A 7,028-nucleotide genomic window follows, 5' to 3' on the forward strand; every position below is an offset into this window, starting at 1 on the left:
TAAAACCACAGAGTTCAGTCTATCAATCTAGAGGCAAATGAGCCGCTGCTTTCAGACAGACTCATTTGACACCGGACCCCCACGGCTAACCTGGGAGGTCAGGCATACATAAACACATACACAAGTACTGTATGTTGTGAAACACGACCACAATCAAAGACTTCTGACAGACACACCTGATGTCAAAAATCACAGAAATATCACAAACAGCGCGAGGGACACACATGTAGGGTGTTCGATGAAGGCCATGGGCCGTGTCTAGCAGCAGTCAGACTCTGGGCTCCAGGCAGCAGGTCTGAGATGCAGGCGACCGTTGCCACAAGCTGTGCAGACGCACAGAGAGCCTGGTCTACTGTAATAGGATGTGACAGCAAGAGAGGAGATACGGGCTGGAGCTGCCCCACTGTGAGGGGCGTAGGGGGCTGGTTAGCGGTGCTAACAGTCACACAATCTGTCTCTTATAATGGAAGAAACAGAACAGACAGGACAAAACAGCCCACAACACAAACTGTCATCCCAAAAGAGACAGAAGGAGTGGAGAAGAAAACACAAGGTTAGGGAGACTGGCCTCTTCACACCACAGGAGACTTTTCAGATGTGCCACTAGCTTTTTTTATTAGTGGCAAATGCTGATGCTGATATTTAAAGAGCTGAGATGTGCATAGATGATAAAATGGTCAACTGGTGTATCTTTGTGATAGTCTATCATATTAACTGAGAACATGATGCACTAACACTTGAGTACCAAAAAGTGTCACAATAGGCTACTTTTGGTCATCATTTTGAACACAATATTCAATTCAATTCAAGTTTGTATAGTGCTTTTCACAATACAATATGTGCAGTATATCTTGTTTTTTTTTTCAAAACGAACATGTTGCGTACATTTTTTTGCTAAATAAAGTGTGCTTGAGTTGTCTTTTTCAAAATAAAAGTCACTTGGTCTGATATTTTATTTAATTAGGGTGACCTGATGTCCTGTTTTTCCCAGGACAGTCCAGTACTTCAGCTCTATTTTTAGTGTCCAACTTATAATGAAAAATTCATGTTTTGTCCTGTATTTCTTATTTCTTAATTGTCTTTGCTAGGTGATCATATAAAAGCGAATAGCAGTCTTCTGTCAGGCGAGAATAGCCTAATCAAAGGTAGCCAGTCTCGTCATAATATAGTTTGGAGAACAAAATTACTATCCAATCACAATTCGTTATTGATTAACTTGCAGTTACTGAAAACAGGATATATTAGAGAGCGAGAAGGAGTAGTGTTGCCAAGTCTGCGGTTTTCCTGCGGAATTGGGCTACTTTAATACTGTTGCCGTGGGTTGTTTTTCATATCCGCTGGTTGAAGCAACCCCAAATAACATGATTTTTACCTGCGACTGGGCTAGTTTTATGCTAGTTTTGAGTAGCAATTGGGCGGGTTTTGTTGCGAAAACCTGGCAACCCTGCAGAGGAGATGCAGATCAAGTCAGACGAAAAGATGTCAAAGAACGTGTGTGTACATTTAACAAGGATCTTCAAAAAGAGTTATTATGCGCAGTAAGTAAAAACTCAATGTGTTATCATGCTGAATAGAACACACTAGAAGCGCTCTCAGCGTGCAATTCCAAATTCAGTTGTCTTTGCACCTGAATGGTCAAATACAGACAGCTGTCAAAATGCCCATTATGTGGATCTCACGTAAATATAGTTAGTTATAAACCTAAAAAGCTTGGTGAAAACCGGATAGGCCTATATGTGTCAGTATACTAGATCCTAGCATTCAGTCTTAAAGTGACAGCAGCCTAAAATACCAGTCTATGTCATTAATGTTCAAACATTAAGGTTCCTGTCCATCCCGTGGGTCAACACACACACACACACACACGTTTTTTTGTGAATTGTGGGGACATTCCATAGGCGTAATGGTTTTTATACTGTACAAACCATATTTTCTATCCCCCTACACTACCCCTACCCCTAAACCTACCCATCACAGAAAACTGTGCACATTTTCACTTTCTCAAAAAAATTCTGTATGATTTATAAGCCTTTTGATAAAAAATGGGGACATGGGGTAATGTCCTCATAAGTCACCCACTCCTTGTAATACCTATGTCATACCCATGTCATTATACAAATTTGTGTCCTGATATGTCACAAAAATACGCACACACACACACACACACACACACACACACACACACATTTGGTTTCCATGTTTTATGGGGACTTTCCGTAAACATAATGATTTTTATACTAAACAAACCTTATATTTTATTCCCTAAACCTAACTCTACCCATCATAAAAAACTTTCTGCATTTATACATTTAAAAAACATAATTTATTATTACTTATAAGCTATTTTCCTCATGGGGACCAAAAAAATGTCACCACAAGGACAAGGATTTTGGATATTGCCATTTTTGTGGGTACATTTTGTTCCCATAACATAGGGTATCCCTAAACAGATCTCGTTGGGCCACAAATACACATATATATATGGCACAAAGAAAGAGGCGAGAGGTGAGAGGGGAGTACGTACTCATACACAGAGATCATGCGATCATACATTATCAGATAATCTCAAGTGTTGAGCAGATGCACATATACACACCATACATTTCATAAGAGGATTTACTAAGGACAAAACTTAACCCTTATTTGACCTCTTGTCAGAGATGGAAGAGCGTAAAAGACAGTTATAATGTGTGTGTGTGTGTATGTGACAGTGAATAGAAACACAGAAGGTGACAGATCCTTCAAACTCAGTCAGTGTGTACAAAAATGCATCCCAGAACACTTGAATTGATGTCAATCTTTTGCTCAGAGAGTGATGTGTGTATTTTTGTATTCCCGGATGCCAGCAGAGCTGTGTGTGAGAGGGGATTTTGAGTTGGCAATGTCACGGCCAGACATCAATCTCGAACTGACAGCGGAGATCAGACTCTGATGTGACACCCCCCATTCAACTGACCCGCAGGGCTCACCCGAGCCTCATCTGCTCTGACTCATGAAAACAGCCGCACACGCACACGCACACACACCACACACGCACAAGCAAGGCTACATTCTCAAACAGACAGTGGGGCAGACAGACATAGTATGATAGAAAAACACCTCCAAGGTCCTGATTCAATAATCCTAGCACTGAAGCGCAGTACTGATGATGATGTTGTGGCACTGTGCCACTATGATGAAAAACATAATGTCAGTGATGCTTCAAGCTTCATATAACAAAACCTGACTAAATGCTAATATTCTGTTGAGCAATACAAGGCCGTTTACAAGTGCATATGAGACCAAATGACTGCTATTGCCATGACTTGCGGCAATTTTATTTCTCACAACTGCAACTTTACTTTTTTCTTATTTTGAACTTTGTCTTACTGAGACTTTTTTTTACTGAGAAGCAGAAACAAGCTTCTATAGACTACACAGTCGATCTGATGTATACTGCACACAAAAATGGCAAAATAGTCTCAAACAGTAAAAAGTTTGCAAGGTCTTTTCAAATAATTGAAAGATACTACACACATTTCTGCTGATTTTGTATTTTCTTTACAGCGCATCATAAACGCAATTATTTATGTCATTTCTTTTATTGTGGTATGAACTATTTTAGATAGACCTACCCCTAAACAGCACTTAAAAACAGTATACTGTAACCTGTTTATCCAGAATAAACTGCAAAGTGCACTAGAAAAGTCCAACAAGTACACTACCATTCAAAAGTTTCAGCTTGGTAATAGTTTTAAAGTTTTTGAAAAAAGTCTCTTATTCTCACCAAAGCTGCATTTATTTGATTAAAAATATGGTAAAAACAATATTATTATTATTATTCAAAAGAACTGCCTGCTTTTTTGTTTTAATATATTTTAAAATGTAATTTATTCCTGCGATGCAAAGCTGCATTTTCAGCATCATTACTCCAGTCTTCAGTGTCCTTTAGAAATCATTCTAATATGATGATTTGGTGCTCAAGAAACATTTCTCATTATTATCAGTGTTGAAAACAGTTGTGCTGCTTAATATTTTTTCAGGATTCTTTCTATTAAAGGTTCAAAAGAACAGCATTTGTCTGAAATAGAAATATTTTTTGACATTATAAATTTCTTTACTGTCACTGATCAATTTAATGCATCCTTGCTGAATAGTATTAATTTCTTTAAAAAAAAAAAAAAAACTGACCCCAAACACTGAATGGCAGTGCATACTTTCAAAAGACACACAGATTTCTCCTAAACTCTCTACATACACATAAAAATGCTTCAGATTATACACATTGGGGTGCAGAAATCAATGTAAGAGGACAGATGTCAGCATAACTTTGCTCCCTATTCGAATTTTAAACCCTGTTTATTAACGCATGAGCAGACCCACGGACTAAAGGGATTTACATGCCAGACCTGTCAAAATAATACAAGCTTTCCACTTTTTCCCCCTTGAAGCCCAGCGCAGTAATTGACAAGAAAGCCTCCGCATGCTTTTCAGGGACAGTTAGAGTCGTGCTGTCATGCAGATCTTTGCACATAACTTTTTATACACAAAGGAAGCAATATCTTATTCTACTCTGGGCATTTACACTGGCAGTCAGAAGTTTAGAATAATTAAGATTTTTTAATGTTTTTGAAGAAGTCTCTTATGTTCACCAAGGCTGCATTTATTTGATTAAAAATACAGTAAAACCAGTAATATTGTAAAAAATTATTACAATTTAAAATAACTATTTTCTATGTTAATATATTTAAAAATGTAATTTATTCTTGTGATGAAAAGGCTGAATTTACTCCAGTCTTCAGTGTCACATGATCCTTCAGAAATCATTCTAATATGCTGATTTGCTGCTCAAGAAACCTTTCTTATTATTATTATCAATGTTGAAAAAAACAGTTGTGCTGCTTAATATTTTTGTGGAAACTGTGATAGACTATCATTTAAAAGTTTGGGGTAAGTAAGATCTTTAAAAAAATAAAAAAATAAATTATATATATATATATATATATTTATATATTATTATGTAAATAATATATAAAAATATATAATATATATTATATAATATAATATAATATATATAATATATATTTTTATAAATATAAAATATATATTTATAAAATATTTGTTTCAAAAAAATGTCGTTCTTTTGAACTTTCTATTTATCAAAGAATCCTGAAAGTCAGTTTCCACAAAAATATTATGCAGCAACATATTATTTTTAATATAATATTTTTTTCAACATTGATACTAAAAAAAACATTATTAGTAATAGAGCAATAATAACTGATAATAAATGAACACTAATTCAGCATATTAGAATGATTTCTGAAGGATCATGTGACACTGAAGAGTAATGATGCTGAAAATTCAGCTTTGCCATCACAGGAATAATCAAATTGAAAACAGATATTTTAAAATGTAATAATATTTCCCACTGTTTTTACTGTATTTTGATCAAATAAATGCAGCCTTGTTGAGCAGAAGAGATTTCTTTCAAAAACATTAAAAAATCTTTTAAATTACTCAAAACTTTTGACCGCAAGTGTCTATGTGACATTAAAAAAGTGCCAGCCCTCGCAATACAAGAGGAAAAACGAATTTCTCAGGTGATGCCATAAGGACACGTATTTGTCCTTGAAATATACATCCAATGTGCAAAGTACAGTAACCTGCTGAGAAAGCCAATCGTCTTCCGCCGGCACCGCAGTGCACCTGGGCAGTGGTTCACAGCCAAATGCCAGTCATGAATATCGGTGCCAACTCCACCCAGACTCCCCTGTGTCATTCCTCAATACAACTTGCCAACATTTCCAGCAATGTTTGTCCAGAGAGGGCCGTTTGATTGACAGGGTGGAGGACTCAAGTACTGCAAATAGTCTGCACAAATCACTCATTTCATTTGTGAAAATGATATAATTCCTCATTCATGCCGTCTGACGTGAGAAAGTGTTGTGTCATCTCCACGTGTATCTGCCAAGGTCTGACCCATACAGTTATTATGTAATGATGGCCCGCAGTGTTCTCAGTACAGAGGTTCAGTAAAGAGTAATTATGGGCATTGTGTCTGTGCTGCCTGCTTGTCCCGTTCCCTCCACCATCTGTCTGTGGTTAATTACCTCTCTTTTTCTCTGTGATCAAGATGAGAGCAGTGGGGGTGTTGAGAGAGCTGGAAAACAAGAGGAAAGACGCGATCCGATATACTAAACTAATGTTGTGTCAGGCAGTAGTAAACAAGCTATTGAGTATCAGTTGTGGTGCTCATGTGGGTGAAGAAGTTTGTCCAGCTTGTAGTTTGCAGTATCTCTTTACTTACAGTGTAGTATAAAGTATCTAATAAATGCCTGATTCATGAACAAACTGATCTTTTGAGTCATTTTTAATTGTAATTTTTAATTCATTGGTTTATTCACAAAACCTATCAGAACGATTCGTTCACAAGTGGTTCTTGGGTTAACAACTCACTCACAAAAGGGAAGGACGGAGGTAAGACAGAAGGCTCGAGAAGGATTAAAGGAAAGAAGATGATGAAGAGAGGGGGCAGAAGAGGCCATGGGAAAAGAGATAATGACCCTCCCATGTTAAACAATTTTATAAAGTGTTTGAACACCGATGTGTGTCCGCATTGTGTGAGAACAACCAGCCTATAATGGTAAAAATCCACTCACTCATGTTTTTATAATTCCCATTAATCAAAAGCAGTTTCTTCAAACGCACTGATTCAGATCCCCCCAACAATGACATCATTGTAGGGAGAAGCTCCGCCCACAGCTGGTGACGATCTGCCCCATTGGCATAGACACAGCCCTGAGTGAGAAGCAAAGAGTCCTTTCTGTATCTTTGCTGTAGCAGATGGAGTTTTACAATGTCTGTGCCAAAAAGGCATTACAAGTGTGTTTTGGGATGTACCAATCCACCATCCGAGTCACTGAGGACATTGATGTTAAATTTCATTTTTGAAGTTGTGATCATATGTTCACATCATATGTGAGTCCTTCCAAATTGCCTTTCTGAAAGAGCTTGTTGGCACTCTGTATGGCTAATGTTGCTAATGC

The sequence above is a fragment of the Ctenopharyngodon idella genome, chromosome 8 (genome assembly GCF_019924925.1).
Source record: "Ctenopharyngodon idella isolate HZGC_01 chromosome 8, HZGC01, whole genome shotgun sequence".
In the NCBI taxonomy this organism is placed as follows: domain Eukaryota; kingdom Metazoa; phylum Chordata; class Actinopteri; order Cypriniformes; family Xenocyprididae; genus Ctenopharyngodon; species Ctenopharyngodon idella.